This window comes from Sminthopsis crassicaudata, chromosome 5 (genome assembly GCF_048593235.1).
Source record: "Sminthopsis crassicaudata isolate SCR6 chromosome 5, ASM4859323v1, whole genome shotgun sequence".
NCBI classification, from domain to species: Eukaryota; Metazoa; Chordata; class Mammalia; order Dasyuromorphia; family Dasyuridae; genus Sminthopsis; species Sminthopsis crassicaudata.
In genome coordinates, this window is record NC_133621.1 from 308,530,926 (window position 1) to 308,554,297 (window position 23,372).

At 40.8% G+C, this 23,372-nt stretch overlaps 2 long non-coding RNA genes across 3 annotated transcripts in view; both read right to left on the bottom strand.

Annotated features, from left to right (window-relative positions):
• Positions 1-7,583, bottom strand: part of LOC141545100 (uncharacterized) — a 14,368-nt gene extending 6,785 nt beyond the window's left edge. The window contains exon 1 of the long non-coding RNA XR_012482883.1: positions 5,619-7,583. This is a non-coding gene — a long non-coding RNA (uncharacterized LOC141545100). The remainder of the gene's footprint in view (positions 1-5,618) is intronic.
• LOC141545099 (uncharacterized) overlaps positions 1-17,860 on the bottom strand; it is a 27,479-nt gene extending 9,619 nt beyond the window's left edge. The window contains exons 1-3 of one of the 2 annotated variants that reach the window (XR_012482882.1): positions 15,319-17,860; positions 14,928-15,197; positions 11,605-11,623 (exon numbers count right to left, since the gene is read on the bottom strand). This is a non-coding gene — a long non-coding RNA (uncharacterized LOC141545099). Of the gene's footprint in view, positions 1-11,604; positions 11,624-14,927 lie in introns of both variants that reach the window. The other variant, XR_012482881.1, reaches the window with a different exon arrangement.
• Between the last annotated feature and the right edge of the window lie 5,512 nt (positions 17,861-23,372).

Here is a 23,372-nt window from a genome sequence, read left to right on the forward strand (position 1 = left end):
GCATACACATATATATTCCAATATTTTTCTGTACTAAATAACCAATAGAATGATTTCAGAAAGGCCTGGAGATACTTATATGTACTGTTGCTGAATAGAAAGAGCAGGACCAGGAGATCATCATTTACTTCTACAACAATACTATATAATATAATATAATATACATAATATATAATAATCCTAATCCTAGAGCAAAACAACTCTTTGGGCATGTATACATATATTGTATTTAATTTATACTTTAACATATTTAAGATGTAGGCATTAACCTGCCATCTGGTGGAGGGGGTGGGAAGTAGGGGAAAACTTGTCAATATTGTGAAAGTACTCCCTCATGTCTCTGGTAAATAAAAACTATTTTAACAAAATAAAATTAATAAAATAATTAAAATAAAACAAATTTTAAAATGTGTGGGTTAACATACTACATTTCCCACCTCATCAAAAAAATATATATATATATATATGTATATATATATATATATGTGTGTGTGTGTGTGTGTGTATATATATATATATATATATATATGGGTGTAAATGAAAATATTCACCATAATAGTCATCATTAACTTAAAAGGAGAAACTGAAGCCCTCAGAACAAATGTTTCCAAGGCATGACCTTTTTGAATGTCCTGAAAACATATTCCTTAAGTGCTCAATTCAATTCTGAGAAAAGGACTCACAGGGTTTGTTGGAATAGTTCGGGGAAAAAAATGGTTTTATTATGGAGTATCTCCTTGTGTAATCAGGCATGAGAAAGGAATATGTGTGAGGCAGGTGGATCTGCTGAGGGGAGAGAGACACCAAGAGAACATCTTTTCCTTAAATATTATTCTTCTGTAAGAAATGACCAAGAGGATGATTTCAGAAAGGCCTGGAGAGACTGACAAGTAGCCTGCAAAGAGGAGAGGAAATCTAGTGCAAACAGCCTCCCAAAGCTTGCATCTAAGTTGTCCTTAAATGGTGTTCTAGATATCCAAAAGTTCATTCTGGCCTAGAATCAGCATTGCCCATGTTTTTACATCTGTCTTCACATAGTGATCAGCTGTGTTCCCCTGCTAGCAGGGGCTAACCTCTGATTTTTATTTTTATTTTTATTTTTTTTGGTTTTGCTGAGGCAATTGGGGTTAAGTAACTTGCCCAGGGTCACACAGCTAGGAAGTGTTAGGTGTCTGAGGCCACATTTGAACTCAGGTCCTCCTGACTTCAGGGCTGGTTCTCTATCTGCTGCACTAACTAGCTACCCCCCACCCCACCTATGCTTTCTTTATTGTATTTATTTGTTTAGTACTGAGCACAGGACCTGGTAAATTGTAGTTTATATATATGTCTACAAACATATAAACACATATATATTCCATTATTGTTCTGTAAGAAATAGCCAACAGGATGATTTCAGAAAGGCCTGGAGATACTTACATGAACTGTTGCTGCATTTAAAGAGCAGGACCAGGAGATCATCATCATATACTTCTACAACAATACCATATAATATAAATAGTATAATATATTATACCCCCTAACCCTAACTTTGTCTTGTCCAGCAAAACAACTATTTGGACATGTATACATTGTATTTAATTTACACTTTAACCTATTTAACATGTAGGGGTCAACCTGCCATGGAGGGGGGGGGTGAGGAGGGTAAAAATTGTCAATGTTGTGAAATTACCCACTCCTCTATCTGGTAAATAAAAACTATTTTAAAAAATAAAATAAATGAAATAATTAAAATAAGAAAATGCGCGGGTTAGTACACCACATTTCCCACCTCATCATATATATATATATATTTATGATCAACATATAACATTTTACATAATATATAATTATATATAATATATATAATTTTATCAATATATATTTATTTTTTCAATATATATCATAAATATTTTCATATATTTAACAATATATATCAGTTTATATATTATATAATTATACATATAATATCTATAAATATATAGATAGATAGATAGATAGATAGATAGATAGATAGATCCCTGTGATCAATATATCATTTTGTGATCAATCATGATCTCTAGTTCTAGTTCTCTTTTGGTTACACATTCCTTCAATCCTTCCCCCCCCCCCCCTCCCCAGGAATTTCACTGTGCAGAAGGCAGCGAACTTAATCTCTTAGTCCTTGGGCTACTCCTAATATCAAAATTCTAATTCTAGGGTAATTAGCCCTTCAAGCAAAATGCCTGACTGGCAAGAAGCAATCCTTTGATATATATATATATATATATATATATATATTTATGTGCTTAATATAATATTGTAGTACTGTGGAATATATCTACTACACATAAAATACTCTACTATGACATAGTAATATAACATTATACTGAGTGTAGGGTGTCCCCACAGTTCATATATCTAACACCAGAATCCACAAACTAAGGAAAATTGAAAAGTTTTGCTACATTTCTCATTTTGAGCGACTACAGTAGGACCCCTCAATCCACAATCTCTTCTTCCTGGAAAATACGCTCTCTACTTGCTCCCCACTTCCTCCCTCCCCCTCCTCACAGCCCTTAAACTCAGGGACCCTCAGGCAGTAAGGAAAAGGTTAGTTCTTGCCGCAAGGAGGAGACAGATTACACCTCTTCAGGCTTTGCAGAATGGAATGGGTGGTAGAAATAAAAGAGAACTATTTTGGGGGGGGAGATGAGCCTCTATTTTTGTTCCCCTGCATTTTTGATTTCCTTCACAGGTTAATTTTACACTCTTTCCAAGTCAGATTCCTCTTGTACAGCAGAACAACTGTTTGGACATGTATGCATAGATTGTATTTAATTTATACTTTAACATATTTAACATGTATGGGTCAACCTGCTATCTGGGGGTGTGGGGGGCAAGGAGGGTAAAAATTATCAATGTGAAATTACCCACTCCTCTGTCTAGTAAATAAAAACCATTAAAAAGAAAATAAAATAAAAAATAAAATTTTTAAAAATATGTGTGCGTTAGCATACCCCATTTCCCACCTCATCAAAAAAAAAAGAATATATATACATATATTATCATCAATATATATCATTTTATATATTTCATAATCATATATATCTTTTTATAAATATATATTTATTTATTAATATATGTTATAGATATTTATCAATTTATCAATATGTATCTATCTATCTATCTATGTACAGATAGATAGATAGATAGATCACTGTGATCAATATATCATTTTGTGATCAATCATGATCTCTAGTTCTAGTTCTCCTTTGGTCACATATTCCTTCAACCCTTTTTTTTCCCCCCTAAGAATTTCACTGTGTAGTAAGCAGCCCACTTAATCTCTAGTCCCTGGGCTACATCTAATAGCAAAGTTCTTCTTCTAGGGTAATTAAGCCTTCAGCAAAAGGCCTGATTGGGAAGGAGCCGTCATTTGATATATATAGTTATGTGCTTAATATAATATTGTATTACTGTGGAATATATGTACTAGACATATAATACTATACTATGACATAGTAATATAACATTATACTGAATGTAGGCCTTCCCTACAGTTCATATATATTTAACACCAGAATCCACAAACTGAGGAAAATTGAAAACTTTTCCTACATTTCTCATTTTGAGTACCTATACTATACTAGGACCCCTGGAAAATACACTCCCCACTTCCTGGCTCCCCTCTTCACAGGCCTCCAACTCAGGGATCTCAGGCAGGAAGGCAAAAGTTAGTTCTTGCCACAAGGGGGAGACAGATTACACCTCTTCAGGCTTTGCCAAATTGAATTGGTGGTAAAAAAAAAAAGAAAGGAGAAGGGGATGGGGGTGGGAGGGGGAGATGAGCCTCTATTTTTGTCCGCCTGCATTTTTGATTTGATTTCCTTCACAGGTTAATTTTACACTGTTTCCGAGTCAGATTCCTCTTGTACAGCAGAACAACTGTTTGGACATGTATACAGATATTATATTTAATTTATACTTTAAACCTATTTAACATGTAGGAGTTAACCTGCCATGGGGGGGGGGGGAAGGAGGGGAAAAATTTGTCAATGTTGTGAAATTACCCATTCATCTCTCTCATAAATAGAAACTATTTTTTAAAAAATAAAATAATTAAAATAAAACAAAATTTAAAAATGGGTTGATTAGCACAGCACATTACCCACCTTATCAAAAAAATAAAAATAAAAATAAATAAATATATATATATATATATATATATATATAGGAATAAATTAAATGTTCACCATAATAGTCATCATCAACTTAAAAAGGGGGAGACTGAAGCTCTCAGAACACGTTTTCCAAGGCATGACCTTTTTGAATGTCTTGAAAACCATAATCATTAAGGGCCCAAATCAGTTCTGAGCAAAGGACTCACAGGATTTGTTAGAATATTTTCTGGAAAAAAAAAAAAGGTTTTATTATAGAGTATCTCCATGTGAATCAGGCATGAGACAGAAATATGTGTGAGGCAGGTGGATCTGTGGTGGGGAGAGAGACATCAAGAGAACATGTTTTCCTCAAATATTATTCTTCTATAAGAAATGACCAACAGGATGATTTCAGAAAGGCCTGGAGAGACTGACAAGTAGCCTGCAAAGAGGAGAGGAAAGCTAGTGCAAACAGCTTCTCAAAGCTCAAGTTTAAGTTGTCCTTAAATGGTGTTCCAGATATCCAAAAGTTCATTCTGGCCTAGAATCAGCATTGCCCATGTTTCCATCTGTCCTCACATAGTGACCCTCTGTGTTCCCTTGGGACACAGGGGACTAACCCCTAATTTATTTATTTATTTTTATTATTTTATATATATATATTTGGTTTTGCTGAGGCAATTAGGATTAAGTGACTTGCCCAGGGTCACACAGCTAGGAAGTGTTAATTGTCTGAGGCCACATTTGAACTAAAGTCATTCTGACTTCAGAGCTGGTTCTCTATCTGCTGCACTAATTAGCTGCCTCTCCCCCCCCCCCCCCACCTATGCTCTATTTTATTTTATTTATTTATTTAGTACTGAGCACAGGACCTGGTTAATTGTAGGTAAAAGTAAATGTTTATTCCCCTCCTTTCTTTTCCCATCATCTGTGCTAAAATTTTAGGGCAACATGAAGGGAAATGAAGGACAAATGCACTACATCAAATGGGAGCTACACAGTGATGCTTGTTTAAAATATATACATACATACATACATACATACATACACACACACACATACACATATCTCTGTTCCTTTTATTTAGTTTGTTGTTTTGTTGGTTAGTTTTGTAAGGTCTTAATAGGGAGAGAGGCAGGCAGGGGAGTCTATGGCTTTGGGAAAGAAGGGAGATTTCTAAACTCTCCTTTAGCCTAAGTGAATTCCCAAAGCCCACTTGCAGGAGACAAAGTCTTGACTGTTATAGACAACCCTGCTTTTCCTGCCCTGCCTCTAACAAAATTTTTAAAGCCCAATTATTTCATTTTAGATTAAGGCTTTTTTATTTTCAAAACATCTGCAGGGACAATTCTTCCAAATCAACCTTAGAAACATCTTTTTTTTTATTTTTTGCCAATTCTTCCCCCCCCCTTTCCCTCACCCTCTCCCCTAGATGGCAAGTAGTGTAATACATGTTAAACAAGGTAGAAATATATGTTCAATCCAATATGTGCCTACCGGTGAAAATCCACGGGAGAGCTGTTGGAATGCAGAGGAGCCACCTGACAGTGGTTGCTGGAGATCCAATTCAGAATGTATCTCCTCTTGGGAGAGGCAGTAGGGGTTCTGACCCCTCTGAGAGGCTGTTTACTGTCTGAGCTCTCTTCTGTCCCTCTGCCTCCAATGCTTCTCTTTCCCAGTCTGAAACACCTATGTCAGCAAAGGCTGCCTTGCAACTCCTTCAGGTGCTATGATCCACAGCTGTGGAGGCTCTCAGAGAATTGACCTGTGTTTGGAGACCTAACTGTTTATACAATTATCTTGCTGCACAGGAGAAATCAAATGAAACTGGGAAGGGGTGGGGAAATAAGGAGAAAGAACGTAAAATGGAAGCAAACAGTCACCAAATGAGTGGAAATGCTGTGTTGTGAAGCACAGTCAATTCCCAGGGTCCTCTCTTTGGCTTCATCACAAGATCATCAGAACTGGTCTGAAGCCTCCCTGACTGAAGAGAGCCAAGCCCATCAGAATCCATGGTCACCCAACCCTGTGGTTGCCCTGCACCAGGATCTCCCCAGTTCTGTTCATTTATTTGTCTTAGTGTCAGTTCATAGAAGTCTGTCCAGACCTCTCTGCGGTCATCCTGCTGATGATTTCTTACAGAACAATAACATTCCATAAGATTCACATACTGTCACTTATTCCCTCATTCTCCAAGTGATTCTCGCGTCTTGCCACTACCAAAAGGGTTGCGGCAGACATTTTTTTTGCTCACGGGGGTCCCTTTCCCACCTTTCAGATCTCTTTGGGACATAAGCCCCTAGAAACACTGCCGGATCCAAGGGGACGCGCAGTTTGATAACTCTTTGGGCATAATTCTACTTTGCCAAAGCCCGTTTGAAAAAGAGAAAACATTGCTCAAGACCCACCAAATTGATTTTTCAAAAGTCCGTCTAGAGTAATGCCAGGGAATGTAGCTGAAAAGGAAGAGGAAAGGTAAAGGAAGCAGGGCCATGGGACTTTCAAGTGTAGGGAGCCAGGCAGAAAAGAAAGGGTTTGGGGGGAGAGAATGAGAAATCAAGGAGCCTTTTTAGCTAGCTGTCTCCCCTCGCACCCCAAGGAATAAAAAGTACAGCAAGCCTTACCTTGGAAAGTTCTTCCCTTGCATCTCAGAGCATCCATCTAGCTGTCCCGTGGAGCCACCCAAATTGTTCAAGGCAAGGATTTCACCCAATGTACCATTTGTTCCTTTTGATCCTGTGTCAGCCAGGCTCTTTGAACCCTCCAGCTGAAAAGCTCTCCCTCCCATCCCCTCTCTCCTTAAGGGCCCCCTCGATGAAGAGTTTTACTGCCCTGGAAGCTCGTCCAAGGGAACAGACAGCAAAAGCAGCCAGCCTTCCTTCCATCTCTGAGACTCTGCAAACCTTTTCTCTCTGTTCCTCCTGCAAACACCGTGTCCCAGAGCTGCCTCAGCCCACCTCCTCGGTTGGGAAGGAGAGGAGGGGAGTAGGGAGGTTGAGTGGCTGGATGGATCCTCTGGGAGCCAGTCAGGCAGCCTCATCATCTCAGCTGGAACTGATGTCAGAGAGATTTTAACAGAAACTCCAGGTGTTTTGAGGTTAGGTCAGGTCCCTCCCTGGGCCCCTCTGCCTTCTAGCCAAGTGGCAGGTGTCTCCTGCTGACAAACACACACACACACACACACACACACACACACACACACACACACACATATATGCTGGTCCTCACAAATATGGCATGATATCGTTACCAGACTTATCTTCCTCTCCAGAAACTCCAGTGCTTAGGCAAAAGCCTTCCCAAGCTGAACTCATTTAGCTTCATTAGGCCTTACTAGTGAACCCATACCTCCGGGATCTTGACAGTAAAGTAAGAGAAAAGCAGAAAAGGACGCATTATTTGGAAAGGAGGGGAAACTTTTGAATTTCCAAACTGAAAATCGGGTCACTGTTGTCACTTGCCAGCCACTGTCCGGGTCTGGGTCTCCCCCCCTCCTGGCAGTGCAGTTAGTTATCGGGTGCCTGGGTTTCCCTCCCTCCCCCCTCCTCCCCCCAACTCCCGCCGCAGGTTTTGTGTCAAAATTCCCTCATTGTCCTGCCTCAGTTTTTTTCCCTAAATTTTCCTGCCTCAGTTTACTCCCTAAATCGTCCTGCCTCAGTTTCCCTTAATGGTCGTGCCTCAGTTTCCCTAAGTCGTCCTGCCTCTGTTTCCTGAACTGTTCTGCCTCCATCCCCTCAAACGTCGTGCCTCAATTTCCCTAAGTCGCCCTGCCTCAGTTTCCCTTAATGGTCCCTTAATTTTCTCCCCCAGAAACTCAGTCCGAATTTTCGCCTCCAGAGACTAAGTTGGAGAGTGCTTGTCCCTCCCCACTCCCGTTCGGCGCCACAGCTATAGCTCGTGAGCACCCAAGGACCCTAATAAAATTTTCTTCCCATTCAGCCTATCCCCCCCCCCCCCCCCCACACACACACAGTCAGGCTCAGAAATAATTATCTACCCCCCCATCCAGGAAAAAAATAAATAAATAGAACCTTGTACATTTACTTAGCACCCCCACCCCCACCACCCCCACCACCACGCCAACCTTTCCCCCCCCCCAGACATGGGGTTAAGTGACTTGTCCAAGGTCACACAGCTAGGAAGTGTTCAGTGTCTGAGAACAGATTTGAACTCCAGTCCTCCTCAATTCAGGGCTGGTGCCCTAACTACTTCGCCACCTAGCGGCCCCCCTTTTTGTTTTTGTTTTAAACACAGAAATAATTCTCTACCCCAGCCCAGCCGTCCTTTTTTTTTTTTTTTTTTTTTTTTTTGGAGGGGGGGGGAGAGGCACTAAGCAAATTTCATTTTTCCAATGAAACAGTTTTCCACATTAATTTTTGGAAAACAGTGCTCCGAAATTTTCTCCCGCCCTCCCTTCTATGTTTACCCTAGGATCCAACCTTTCCTGACACCAGATCCCCCACCCCAACCCCCGTGTAACGTGTATGTTCCCCCATACTTTTCTTTTTAAAGTATTTTATTTTTCAAAGTACCCAGAAAGGGAGGCTTCAACATTCATTCATTCATTTATTTATCAATTCCAAATTAGCCAGTTATTTATCTATTCATCTCTCTCCCTGACAAACATAGGCAAATCCCCAACCCCTAATCCTTATTTTTTCTGAGCTCAGCAATGAGCATTTTCCAAGTTGGCTTTTAGATATATAGTTTCCCAATGTGTTACTTTGTTCTGTCTCCCCCCTCTCTTCCTCAGCAGCAACTGTAGCAAGCAAGACCCCAAAAGTACAGCAAACAAATCCCACAGAAGCAATCACAATCACAACAAAGCTCTGCCTGCATCCCTCAGGTCTTGGTCAACACCTAGAACCAGAGGGAGCTTCCCTTCTGAATCCCTGTGGGTTTTTTATTTTTTTTAGGGGGAACATCTTGGCCTGGTGGGAGGGGGGGCCGAAGGGAAGGATAGGGAAACAAGTCAACCCCTTTTTTTCCCCCCTAAGAATTTCATTGTGGAGTAAGCAGCCAACTTAATCTCTAGTCCTTAGACTACACCAGATAGCAAAGTTCTAATTTCAGGGTAATTAGCCCTTTAACACAAGGCCTGACAGGAAAGGAGCAATCATTTAATCTATACTTATGTGCTTAATATAATATTGCAGTACTGTGGAATATATCTACTAGACATATAATACTATACTATGACATAATAATATGACACTATTACTGAGTGTAGGTCTCTCCCCCAACCCCCCCAGTTCACATGTCTAAAACCAGAATCCACAAACTACGGAAAATTGAACATTTTTACCACATTTCTCATTTTGAGCACTTGTACTAGGACCCCTTCCTTCACAATTTCTCCCCGGAAAATACACTCCCCACTTCCTGCCTCCTCCTCCTCACAGACCTTAAACTCAGGTATACTCAGGCTGGAAGGCAAAGGTTAGTTCTTCCCACAAGGAGGAGACAGAATACACCTCTTCAGGCTTTGCAGAATTGAATGGGTGGTAGAAATAAGATAGGAGAACTGTTTTTTTTGGGGGGGAGATGAGCCTCTATTTCTGTTCCCCTGCATTTTTTATTTCCTTCAGAGGTTAATTGTACACTGTTTCAAATTCAGATTCCTCTTGTACAGCAAAATAACTTTGGACATGTGTATATGTATATATATACATATATTTTTAATTTATACCTTAACATATTTAACATGTATGGGTCAACCTGCCATTTGGGGGGGGGGGAGAAGGAGGGGAAAAATGGTCAATGTTGTGAAATTACCCACTCATCTATCTGATAAATAAAAACTATTTTTAAAAAATAAAATAATTAAAATAAAACAAATTTCAAAAAAATCTGTGGGTCAGCACACAACATTTCCCACCTCATCAAAAAAAAATTATATATATAAATAGGTGTAAATGAAATGTTCACCATAATAGTCATGATCAACTTAAAAGGAGAAACTGAAGCTCTCAGAACAGGTTTCCAAGGTCATAGCCTTTTTGAATGTCTTGAAACCATAATCATTAAGGCCCCAAATAAGTTCTGAGCAAAGGACTCTCAGGATTTGTTGGAATAATTTTGAAAAACAAAAAGAAAAAGGTTTTATTATGGAGTATCTCCTTGTGTAATCAGGCATGAGACTGGAACATGTGTGAGGTAGGTGGATCTGCTAGGGGAGAGAGACATCAAGAGAACATGTTTTCCTCAAATATTATTCTTCTGGAAGAAATGACCAACAGGATGATTTCAGAAAGGCCTGGAGAGACTGACAAGAAGCCTGCAAAGAGGAGAGGAAAGCTAGTGCAAACAGCCTCCCAAAGCTTGAGTTGAAGTTGTCCTTAAATGATGTTCCAGATATCCAAAAGTTCATTCTGGCCTAGAATCAGCATTGCCCATGTTTTTACATCTGTCCTCACATAGTGACCAGGTGTGTTCCCCTGCTAGCAGGGGCTAACCCCTCATTTTTTTTTTTTTTTCATTTTTTTGGGTGTGGTGTGTTTTGTTTTGCTGAGGCAGTTGGGGTTCAGTAACTTGCCCAGGGTCACACAGGTAGCAAGTGTTAGGTGTCTGAGGCCACATTTGAACTCAGGTCCTCCTGATTTCAGGGCCAGTTCTCTTTCTGGTGCATTAACTAGCTCCCCCACCCCCTCACCCTCCCACCTCAGACCTATGCTTTTTTTATTGCATTTATTTATTTAGTCCTGAGCACAGGACTTAGTAAATTGCAGGTTATATATATGTCTCTCTCTCTCTCTCTCTCTCTCTCTCTCTCTCTCTCTCTCTCTCTCTCTCTCTCTCTCTCTCTCTCTCTCTCTCTCTCTCTCTCTCTCTCTCTCTCTCTCTCTCTCTCTCTCTCTCTATATATATATATATATATATATATATATATATATATATATAACTCATATATATTCCATTAGTGTTCTGTAAAAAATGACCAACAGGATGATTTCAGAAAGGCCTGGAGACACTTACATGTATTGTTGCTGAATAAAAAGAGCAGGACCAGGAGATCATCATATATTTCTACAACAGTACTATATAATCTAATATACATAATATATAATAACCCTAACCCTAAATTGGTCTTGTAGAGCAAAACAACTATTGGTCAACATGCCATCTGGGAGGCCTGGGGTGGGAAGGAGGGGAAAACTTGTCAATGTTGTGAAATTACCCACTCATCTATCTGGTAAATAAAAACTATTTTTAAAAAATAAAATAAATTAAATAAAAAACAAAATAAATTTAAAAAAATGTGTGGGTTAGCACACTCCATTTCCCATCTCATCAAAAAAAATTATACATCTGTGTGTGCGTGTGTGTGCGTGCAAGCAAATGAAATGTTCATCATAATAGTCATCATCAACTTAAAAGGCGAAACTGAAGCTTTCAGAACAAATGTTTTCAAGGCATGACCTTCTTGAATGTCTTGAAACTATAATCATTAAGGGCCCAAAACAGTTTTGAGAAAAGGACTCACTTGATTTGTTGGAATAATTCTGCAAAACAAACAAACAAAAAGGTTTATTATGGAGTATCTCCTTGCATAATCAGTCATGAGACAGGAATGAATATGTGTGAGGTAGGTGGATCTGTGGTGGGGAGAGAGATACCAATAGAACATCTTTTCCTTAAATATTATTCTTCTGTAAGAAATAACCAACAGGATGATTTCAGAAAGGCCTGGAGACACTTACATGTACTGTTGCTGAATAAAAAGAGCAGGACCAGGAGATCATCATTTACTTCTACAACAACACTATATAATATAAAAAGTATAATACATAACAAAACAACTGTTTGGACATGTATACATATATTGCATTTAATTTATACTTTAACCTACTTAACATGAATGGGTCAACCTGAGATTTGGGGGAGGGGAGGGGGAAGGAGGGGAAAATTTGTCAGTGTTGTGAAATTACCCAGGCATCTATCTGGTAAGTAAAAAGTATTTTAAAAAATAATAATAGAAATGCGTGGGTTGGCCGAGATATTGATAAAAATTATCTTTGAGGCGGGCTGGGAGAAGCTTCTGATAAAGTTCAGTTTAGCTCTTTAGTCCAACCCTCTGCAGAGGTTGTCCAGTGAAAAGGTTAAGTCGGGGTTTGGCGATGGGAAGAATTGTACAATAGCCATTCTCTCTCTCTCTCTCTCTCTCTTTTTTTTTTTTTTTTTTTTTCCAAAAGACAGATTTGTGTAGGGAAATAGGCCACAGACAAAACCCTAGAGAAGGTGGGTCTCAGTGGTATGCTGTAATTTGGATTTCTGACTGGATCCGTTTCCCAGAGGTTGGGACCAGAGCCTGCCTCAGGGATGAATTATTTATCAGTTCCTCTGCTAACCACACCTAAACAGGAAGACTTTTCCCCAAATCAAGGATCAAGCCCAGCTTAAACTTCACATTTCTGACCTGGCTGAGAAGGGCATGTTGTGATCAATCAGGATCTCCGATTCTCCTTTGGTCACACATTCCTTCAACCCTTTCTTTCTCCCTAAGAATTTCACTGTGCAGTAAGCAGCCCACTTAATCTGTAGTCCCTGGGCTACACCTAATACCAAAGTTCTACTTCTAGGGTAATTAAACCTTCAGCCAAAGGCCCGACTGGCAAGGAGCCATCATTTGATATATATATATATACTTATGTGCTTAATATAATATTGTAGTACTGTGGAATATATCTACTAGACATATAATACTACACTAAGATATAGTAATATAACTCTATACTGAGTGTAGGCTCTCCCCACATTCTAATATCAGAATCCACAAACTGAGGAAAATTGAAAACTTTTGCTACATTTCTCATTTTGAGCACCTGTACTAGGACCCCTCCCTTCACAATCTCTTCCTGGGAAATACACTCCCCGCTTTCTCCGTCCCCCTCCTCACAGCCCTTAAACTCAGGGACCCTCAGGCAGTAAGGCAAAGGTTAGTTCTTGCCACCAGGAGGAGACAGATTACACCTCTTCAGGTTTTGCAGAATTGAATGGATGGTAGAAATAAAAAAAAAAGAGAACTATTTAGGGGAGGGGGGATGAGCCTCTATTTTTGTTCCCCTGCATTTTTGACTTCCTTCACAGTTAATTTTATACTGTTTCCAAGGCAGATTCCTTTTGTACAGCAGAACAACTGTTTGGACATGTATGCATAGATTGCATTTAATTTATACTTTAACCTATTTAACATGTAGGGGGTCAACCTGCCATATATGTGGGGGGGTGGGAAGGAGGCATCAAATTGTCAGTGTTGTGAAATTACCCACTCATCTATCTGGGAAATAAAAACTATTTAAAAAAAATAAAGGAAATTTTAAAAAAAGTGTGGGTTAGTATACCACATTTCCCACCTCATCAATATATATATATAGGTGTAAATGAAATATTCACCACAATAATCATCATCAACTTAAAAGGAGAAACTGAAGCTCTCAGAACAAATGTTTCCAAGGTATGACCTTTTTGAATGTCTTGAAACCATGATCTTTAAGTTGCCAAAACAATTTTGAGAAAAGGACTCACAGGGTTTGTTGGAATAATTTTGAAAAACAAAAAGAAAAAGGTTTTATTCTGGAGTATCTCCTTGTGTAATCAGGCATGAGACGGGAACATGTGTGAGGTAGGTGGATCTGCTAGGGGAGAGAGACATCAAGAGAACATGTTTTCCTCAAATATTATTCTTCTGGAAGAAATGACCAACAGGATGATTTCAGAAAGGCCTGGAGAGACTGACAAGAAGCCTGCAAAGAGGAGAGGAAAGCTAGTGCAAACAGCCTCCCAAAGCTTGAGTTGAAGTTGTCCTTAAATGGTGTTTCCGATATCCAAATGTTCATTCTGTCCTAGAATCAGCATTGCCCATTTTTACATCTGTCCTCACATAGTGACCAGCTGTGTTCCACTGCTAGCAGGGGCTAACCTCCTATTTACTTACTTATTTTTATTCTTATTTAATTAATTAATTATTTATTTTTTTGGTTTTGCTGAGGCAATTGGGGTTAAGTGACTTGCCCAGGGTCACACAGCTTGGAAGTGTTAAGTGACTGAGGCCACATTTGAACTCAGGTCTTCCTGACTTCAGAGCTGTTTCTCTATCTGCTGCACTAATTAGCTGCCCCCCCCCCTCTCCCCCGACCTATACTTGTTTTATTTTATTTATTTATTTAGTGCTGAGCACAGGACCTGGTTAATTGTTGGTAAAAGTAAATGTTTTTCCCCCTCCTTTCTTTTCCCATCACCTGTGCTAAAATTTTAGGGCAACAGGAAGGAAAAGAAAGGACCAATGCATTTACACACAAATGGGAGTTACACAGTGATGCTTGTTTAAATATATATATATATATATACATACATACATACATACATATCTCTCTTCCTTTTATTTTGTTTGTTGTTTGGTTGGTTGGTTGGCTTTGTAAAGTCCCAGCAGGCAGAGAGACAGGCAAGGGAGTCTATGGTTTTGGGGAAGAAGGGAGATTTCTAAACTTTCCTTTAGCCTAAGTGAATTCCCAAAGCCCACTTTTAAGAAACAAAGTCTTGCCTCTTATAGACAACCCTGCTTTTCCTGCCCTGCCTCTAACAAAAATTTTAAAACCCATTTATTTCATTTTAGATAAAGGTTTTTTTATTTTCAAAACACCTGCAGGGACAATTCTTCCAAATCAACCTTGGAAACATCTTTTTTTTTTTTTTTTTTTTTGCCAATTCTCCCCCCCCCCCTTTCCCTCACCCTCTCCCCTAGATGGCAAGTAGTGTAATACATGTTAAACAAGGTAGAAATATATGTTCAATCCAATATGTGCCTACCGGTGAAAATCCACGGGAGAGCTGTTGGAATGCAGAGGAGCCACCTGACAGTGGTTGCTGGAGATCCAATTCAGAATGTATCTCCTCTTGGGAGAGACAGTAGTGGTTCTGACCCCTCTGAGAGGCTGTTGTACTGTCTGAGCTCTCTCCTCTTCCCTCTTCCTCCAATGCTTCTCTTTCCCAGTCTGAAACACCTGTGTCAGCAAAGGCTGCCTTGCAACTCCTTCAGATGCTATGATCCACAGCTGTGGAGGCTCTCAGAGAATTGACCTGTTTTTGGAGACCTAACTGTTTATACAATTATCTTGCTGCACAGGAGAAATCAAATGAAACTGGGAAGGGGGGGGGGGGAAATAAGGAGAAAGAACGTAAAATGGAAGCAAACAGTCACCAAATGAGTGGAAATGCTGTGTTGTGAAGCACAGTCAGTTCCCAGGGTCCTCTCTCTGGCTGTCTTCATCACAAAAATCATCAGAACTGGTCTGAAGCCTGTGGTTGCCCTGCACCAGGATCTCCCCAGTTCTGTTCATTTATTTGTCTTAGTGTCAGTTCATAGAAGTCTGTCCAGACCTCTCTGCGGTCATCCTGCTGATGGTTTCTTACAGAACAATAACATTCCATAAGATTCACATACTGTCACTTATTCCCTCATTCTCCAAGTGATTCTCGCGTCTTGCCACCACCAAAAGGGTCGCGGCAGACATTTTTTTTGCTCACGGGGGTCCCTTTCCCACCTTTCAGATCTCTTTGGGACATAAGCCCCTAGAAACACTGCCGGATCCAAGGGGACGCGCAGTTTGATAACTCTTTGGGCATAATTCTACTTTGCCATAGCCCGTTTGAAAAAGAGAAAACATTGCTCAAGACCCACCAAATTGATTTTTCAAAAGTCCGTCTAGAGTAATGCCAGGGAATGTAGCTGAAAAGGAAGAGGAAAGGTAAAGGAAGCAGGGCCATGGGACTTTCAAGTGTAGGGAGCCAGGCAGAAAAGAAAGAGTTTGGGGGGAGAGAATGAGAAATCAAGGAGCCTTTTTAGCTAGCTGTCTCCCCTCGCACCCCAAGGAATAAAAAGTACAGCAAGCCTTACCTTGGAAAGTTCTTCCCTTGCATCTCAGAGCATCCATCTAGCTGTCCCGTGGAGCCACCCAAATTGTTCAAGGCAAGGATTTCACCCAATGTACCATTTGTTCCTTTTGATCCTGTGTCAGCCAGGCTCTTTGAACCCTCCAACTGAAAAGCTCTCCCTCCCGTCCCATTCCCATTTTGGCTTTGCCCCTCTCTCCCTAAGGGCCCCCTCCCTGGATGTAGAGTTTTACTGCTCTGGAAGCTCGTCAGAGGGAACAGACAGCAAAAGCAGCCAGCCTTCCTTCCATCTCCATCTCCATCTCTGAGATTCTGCAAATCTTTTCTCTCTGTTCCTCTTGCAAACACCTTGTCCCAGAGCTGCCTCAGCCCACTGCCTCGGTTGGGCTTTCAACTGCTGTGGGAAGAAGAGGAGGGAAGTAGGGAGGTTGATTGGCTGGATGGATCCTCTGGGAGCCAGGCCGGCAGGCAGCCTCATCATCTCAGCTGGAGCTGATGTCAGAGAGATTTTAACAGAAACTCCAGGTGTTTTTTGGGTCTGGCCTGGTCCTTCCCTGGGCCCCTCTGCCTTCCAGTGAGGTGGCAGTGAAAATCGGGTCACTGTTGTCTCTGATGTTCCCTCTCTCTAAATGAATGAATGAATGAATAATAAAGAAAGAAAGAAAGGGTGTGTGTGTGTGGGGGGGGGGGTAGGAGGGTGGCAAGAAGGGCAGCAGGAGGTTTTCAGAGCTGCCTGCTGTGCTCTTTCTCTCCTGTGAGATCTCTTGGGAGATGTGGTTCCCGGCCCCAGGTTACCCAGAACTTCCCAGGTCCCAAGGGCACAGCCCTGTTGAAGTAAAAGGGAGTTTTGTTTGTCTTCATTTTTGAAATGCAATTTGAGAGGTGGCAGTGTTGGGTTCCCTTCCTTCATCCATCCCAGTGAGTGGCTTAGTTATTCAGTGATTGACTAGATGTTAGCAGGAACCCTCGTGATTTGTACTCAGCGGCCCCTAAACTGCCCCGCCGCACAGAGATCTCCCAGTGCCCTCACTGGGACGGGAGGCCCCGAGGAAAGCTAGGGATTCCGAGAGGAAAACTTGCTCTCCTATGGTTTTTGGCCAGGCGCGAATTTAGGTAGGTGACTGTCTTCATTCCTCTGTCATTGAACATGCTGAAAATGCGTGGAGATCCTGTATTCCATTAGGATATGATATTCGATGGAGGCGGGGTGGGGGGGGGTGAGGAGTGTTACATTTGTCTATTCTCACTTTCTGATCCATTTCCCTGCTATCTTCCCCCCCCCCCCTTCTTCTCTGGCGAAGTGAGTGGGCTTCATCATTTGAGAAGTCAGTCTTTTTCTCTGCCCGCCCGCCCGCCTGCCTGCCTGCCTGCCTACCTACCTACCTACCTACCTACCTACCTACCTACCTACCTACCTACCTACCTCCTACGGATGATCCTAGGAGGAGGGGTGATTGAGCTGGTCATAGGGACAGGGACTTTGGCAGGATGGGGAGCGGGGATCTGGATGCTTGGGGAAAGATCAATCGCTTTTTAAAATTAAAATTAAAATTAATTTTTCCTTAAATTTTTTTCTTTATTTTTGTAATATAGGTTTTCAGTGAAAAGAAATATGCTTGGGTAATTTTTAAGCACCGTCCCTCATAAAATGCTAGCTTTGGCAATAAGAGAAGCAAAAGAGAAGAAAGGAATCAGAATAGGCCGCGAGGTGTTGGGAGCCGCAAAGACCAGTACTAAAATCTGATGTGCACAGCACTCACGCAGGAACAACATTTTCTTCTATGATTCTCCTTAGTGGACTAATCATTTCTATATTACCTATAATTGGCTCGATCACAGCACTAAAATTTTACCTTCCTGTCCCGTTCTCCTACATCATTTTCGGAGAGGAAGAACTGAGAGGTCTCCCTCTGTTCCTCGAGAGCTAGGTTCTGCTCGTCGTCCTCCTCGTCCTCCTCGTCCTCCTCGTCCTCCTCTTCTGTCATCCTTGAGATTTTGAAAGATCAACGTCCCCGAGAGAGTCCAAGGGACCTTGGGAGTGAGTCCTTTCTGTCACCTGAACAGAGCTCCACAGCCTTTGAAGGAACGGCCAAGGCCCAAGTGTAATGGTAAGTGTTCGCAAAAGCTAACTCGGCCCTTTTCCTCTCCACCCCAACGCCCCATATGGAGAAAAGGTGAAAGGAAGGTGTGCATTGGGACAGCGGCGGCGGCAACAAGGGTGAATTGGAAGGGGGGGGGGCGCGCAAGGTCCCTTTCCCTTCCCCACACTCCCCACTTCCTCCCCCACTCCCCCACTCCCCCACTCCCCCCCACCCTCACCCTCCCACTCCCTCCCACCCTCACCCACTCCCTCCCCCACTCACCCACTCCCTCCCACTCCCTCCCCCACTCCCTCCCACTCTCACCCACTCCCTCCCACCCTCCACACCTCCCTTCCATACCCCTTCTCCCCTCTACTCTATTCTACCCTTCCCTCTACTCCCCAAGTCCCCTGTTTCCCTCTACACCCATCTCCCCTCTACTCCCCAAGTCCCCTATCTTTCCCTCTACGCCCATCTCCCCACTACTCTATCCTACCCTTCCCTCTACGCCCCAAGTCCCCTGTCTTTCCCTCTACACCCATCTCCCCTCTACTCCCCAAGTCCCCTGTCTTTCCCTCTACACCCATCTCCCCACTACTCTATCCTACCCTTCCCTCTACTCCCCAAGTCCCCTGTCTTTCCCTCTACACCCATCTCCCCTCTACGCCCCATGTCCCCTGTCTTTCCCTCTACGCCCCATGTCCCCCCCCCCGTCTATGCCCATCTCCCCTCTACTCTCCAAGTCCCGTCTTTCCCTCTATGCCCATCTCCCCTCTACTCCCCAAGTCCCCTATCTTTCCCTCTACGCCCATCTCCCCACTACTCTATCCTACCCTTCCCTCTACACCCATCTCCCCTCTCCACCCCATCTCCCCTTCCTTCTTCATCCTATCTTTCCCTCTACACCCATCTCCCCTGTACACCTAAATTCCCCTCCACAGTCCATCTCCCCTCTATACTTCAACTCCCCTCTATTCTACCCTTCCTTCTACATCCCATCTCCCCTCTCCTCTATCTTTCCCTCCCCATCTCAACTCCCCTCCACATCCCATCTCCCCTCTACTCTACCCTTCCCTCTATACCCCATCTTCCCTCGACTCTACCCTTTCCTCTATACCTCTTCTCTCTTTACCATTCCCTTTTCCCTCTACACCCCATCTCCCCTATCTTTCCCTCCACACCCTAACTCCCCTCTACTCTACCCTTCCCTCTATACCCCATCTCCCCTCTACCCTACCCTTCTCTCTGTACCCCTTCTCCCTTTACCATTCCTTTTTCCCTCTACACCCCTCTACTGTATCCTTCCCTTTCCCCTCCCTTCCCTTCACCTTCTATCCTACCCCTTCACCTTACTGTCCCTTCCCTTCAAAATAAAGTTCACTTAATTGTTTCCCTCCTTCCACCCTTCAACACACATAAACACACTCATATATATATATATATATATATATATATATATATACACACACACACACACACACACACACACTCACAAGTTGAAGGAATCAGATGACAACATGGGGAGAAAAGGAAGGATAGGGGAGATCAAGAGAGGATGAGATTTATTATGAAAAAAGATATTTTTAGAATCCAACATGGCATTGGACACATGAACTTTAGTGGGATTCTATGTTCAATGTCTTATGCTCGAGATGTTGCTCAATAGATGTTCTTTCGTAATGAGAATTTCTCCCTAGAAACAACAGGGATGGATTCAGAAATCCTGTCCAGTTTTATTCAGGAAAGAAAAAAATGAATTTTCTTTTTGGTTCTTAATCACCTACCTACTCATGTAAGAAGGAAGCCTTTCTCAGCACTAAAAAAAATACCAAATGGCTGCTTGCCCAAAGAATAGCCCTAGAGAATAGAGTTTAGTGAGTAGGGACTAGTCTGTCACACTGACCTGACCTTCCCTGATACCATTTTTTTCTCTGTAAATATTCTTTTCATAAGTCATACAACATAAGGTGTTATAAAAAGTGGCTTGTAGACTTCAAAGGGTCTAAGAAACGAGGGAGTTGCCTTGTATATTTTCATTACTGATCAGCCCACAAAGAACATTCTCTTCATGGTCAGAACTAAATCTAGGCTTTAGATGCTCAGAGAAATACAAACTTTGACTGGTCATACTAAGCTGGAAAGACTTCAAGTAGAGCTCTATTGGTAGACCAAGTCTGCTATCCAAGCACCAGTCTAGCAAGCTCTACAGAGGCTCCTTCCCAGCACCTACAAAACATTTGATCCTTTGACTAGAACAACTGTCATGCTATCATCTTCTAAACTCCTGAAGCAAAGAAAACTATGAAATGCTCCTTTCACATCTGATAAGATGATCATTGGATGATAGAAAAAAAAAAAAAGATAAGTAAAGGTATTAGGTGATTAAAAATAAAGAGCAGAAAGGGAAGTTGGAAGACTTCTTGTTTCATGTTACAGGTGAGGAACCCAGATTAAGTAACAAATCCAAGGTCAAAAAGTACTAGGTAGAATAGCCAGTTTTCTGACTCCAAATCCAATGTTCTTCCCATTATACAGAATACTCTAAAACAAACAAAGCTATTAATTTAAGTATTGATGCTTAAGATGTAAGATTTTTTTTAATTTGTGGCAGCCCTCTTTGTAGTGCCAAGAAACTGGAAACCGAGCGGATGCCCATCGACTGCAGAATGGCTGGATAAATTATGGTCCATAAATTTATGGAATATTATTGTTCTGTAAGAAACAACTGGCAGGATGATTTCAAAGAGGCTTGGAGAGACCTACATGAGCTGATGCAAAGTAAAGTGAGCAGAACCAGGAGATCATTATACACAGCAACACCAAGACTATATAATAGACAATTCTGTTAGACGTGGCTCTCTTCAACATTGAGATGATTCGAACCAGTTCCATTTGTTTAATGATGAAGAGAGCCGTCTATACCCAGAGAGAGAACTGTGGGAACAGTGTGGAATACAACATAGCATTCTCATTCTCTCTGTTATTTCTTGAATTTTGTTTTCTTTCTCAATTTTTCTTTCTTCTTGATCTGCTCTTTCTTGTCCAGCAAGATAACTGTAAATATGCATACATATTTTGGATTTAGCATGTATTGGACTCCCTGCCAGCTAGGGGAGGGGGAAAGGAAGGGAAAATTGGGAACAAAAGGTTTTGCAAGGGTCAATGCTGGAAAAATTACCCGTGAATATGCTTTGTAAATAAAAAGCTTTAATTTAAAAAAAAAAAAGGAAGATATTTGCCCAATGATAAGTTATAATGCTTCTGTAGAAAATGAAACATATTATTAGTCTTGGTGTAAGTGAAAACAAAAGAAATGATTCACAAATTCACCATACTTAGATAAAGAAGCTGTCAGAATTAGCTTCATCCTAAACCCAAACAGGTTTTTGTGGCAATTTCAGTAATCTTACATAAAAATGAAAGTCCCAAATGCCACAATTTTTAAAAACGGGGCCATACATCATCTGTCCCAAATAAGGAGAAGGGATGGAAATTCTATGAAGAACTTGAAAATATTTTCCAAAACAATCCACACGTATATGTGTTTTATAAGAGTTCATTTTAAAATTTTTGATGTAAATATTTATACCTCAGAAATCTCCAAATACCATAAATTAGGGCTTGACTTATTGGTTGTTTTTTTTTTTGTTTGTTTGTTTGCTTTTGTTTTTGCCTAGACTTAAAGTCATAGAGAAAATGTTAACAATGCAGATTAGACATAAATGTGCTAAGCATATTTTTTTAGGAGCAAAGTAATTTGTGAAACATTGATGTACCCATTGCTTTCTTCCAGTAGGTTTTCAGCTAGAAGCAATTGAAAATATACAAAAACATAGATTAAAAACAGCATCTCAAAAATGCAATAGACTTTTTAAGAGATAGAAAATTACTTGTTATAAGTACAGGGATAATTTTTAGATAGAAAATTATTGGTTATAAACTCAGGGTTCATTTTTAATTAATTGAACAACGGCAAACAATAAATTAACAAGAGCAACAGTTAATCCCTGAATTTACTGTTGATTTTAAAAAGATATATATGAGAGAGAAAATGAAATTACAACTACAGCCTGACCTATTCAAATAAAATTTTAGTTCTAGAAAAACAGGAAAGAGATAAAAATAAAGACAATGACTGATAATTGTCATTTCTCAGAAATATTTAAATAATTTTAAAGCCACCATGAGAAAAAATCCAAAGGAGTCCAGAAACATCAACCAGCAAACATTTACTCTCTTAGCTAAACAGAGAGATAAAACATCCAAGGACTAGAATATAATTGAGTTAGAATATAATAATTTAAGAAGATTTTGCATTATATTCACTCTTTATTTAAACAGAAGGACCAGGAGAAATTCTATTGATGTTATAATATTTCAGAAAGGGGCCTTACAGACTACTAAATTTTACCCTTTCTTTTTCTGTATTGGGAAATCAGAAAAGTCAAATGTGTGAACTGTGACTAAAACTCATTAAAATGTGGGGGGGGGGGGGCAGTAAAGTCAAGATGACAGAGAGCAGACAGGACTTTCTATGACCTCCTCTCAAACTGATAGTAAGTAGATTAAGCCTCTAATTTGGTTTTGGAGTCAACCCACAAATACTTAGAGGCTAACATGTTTATTTGAAATGGGCAGGGGGACAGTCTGCCTAACCCAGACCATATACGGGGAGAATGGGGGGGGGGGGCGCAAGGAGCTGAGGCAGGGAGTCAGAGCATTGCAACTTCCCCGAACCTGGAAATCTTTTGTGAGCTTCTTGGGCTACTTTGTCCTGCTTGCAAGCAGGTGGTTTGGCAGATTTTCAAAAAAAAAAAAAAATGTAAACCACCGAACCCTGGGAAGAATGGGGAACCTAGCCACAATTACTCATTGGGGGAATGGGAAAACATTTTTACATTTAAGGATTCTGATAAAGGCCTCATTTCTAAAAAAAAATACAGAAAATTGACTCAAATGTATAAGAATTCTAGCCATTCTCCAATTGATAAATGATCAAAGGATATGAACAGAATTTTCAGATGAAGATATTAAACACATTTCTAACAATATGAAAAGGTGCTCTAAATCACCACTGATCAGAAAATTCAAATTAAGACAACTCTGAGATACCACTACACACCTCTCAGACTGGCTAAGATGACGGGAAAAATAATGATGATAATTGGATGGGATGTGGGAAAACTGGAACACTGATGCATTGTTGGTGGAATTGTGAATGAATCCAACCATTCTGGAGAGCAATTTGGGATTATGTTCAAAATGTTATCAACCTGTGCAT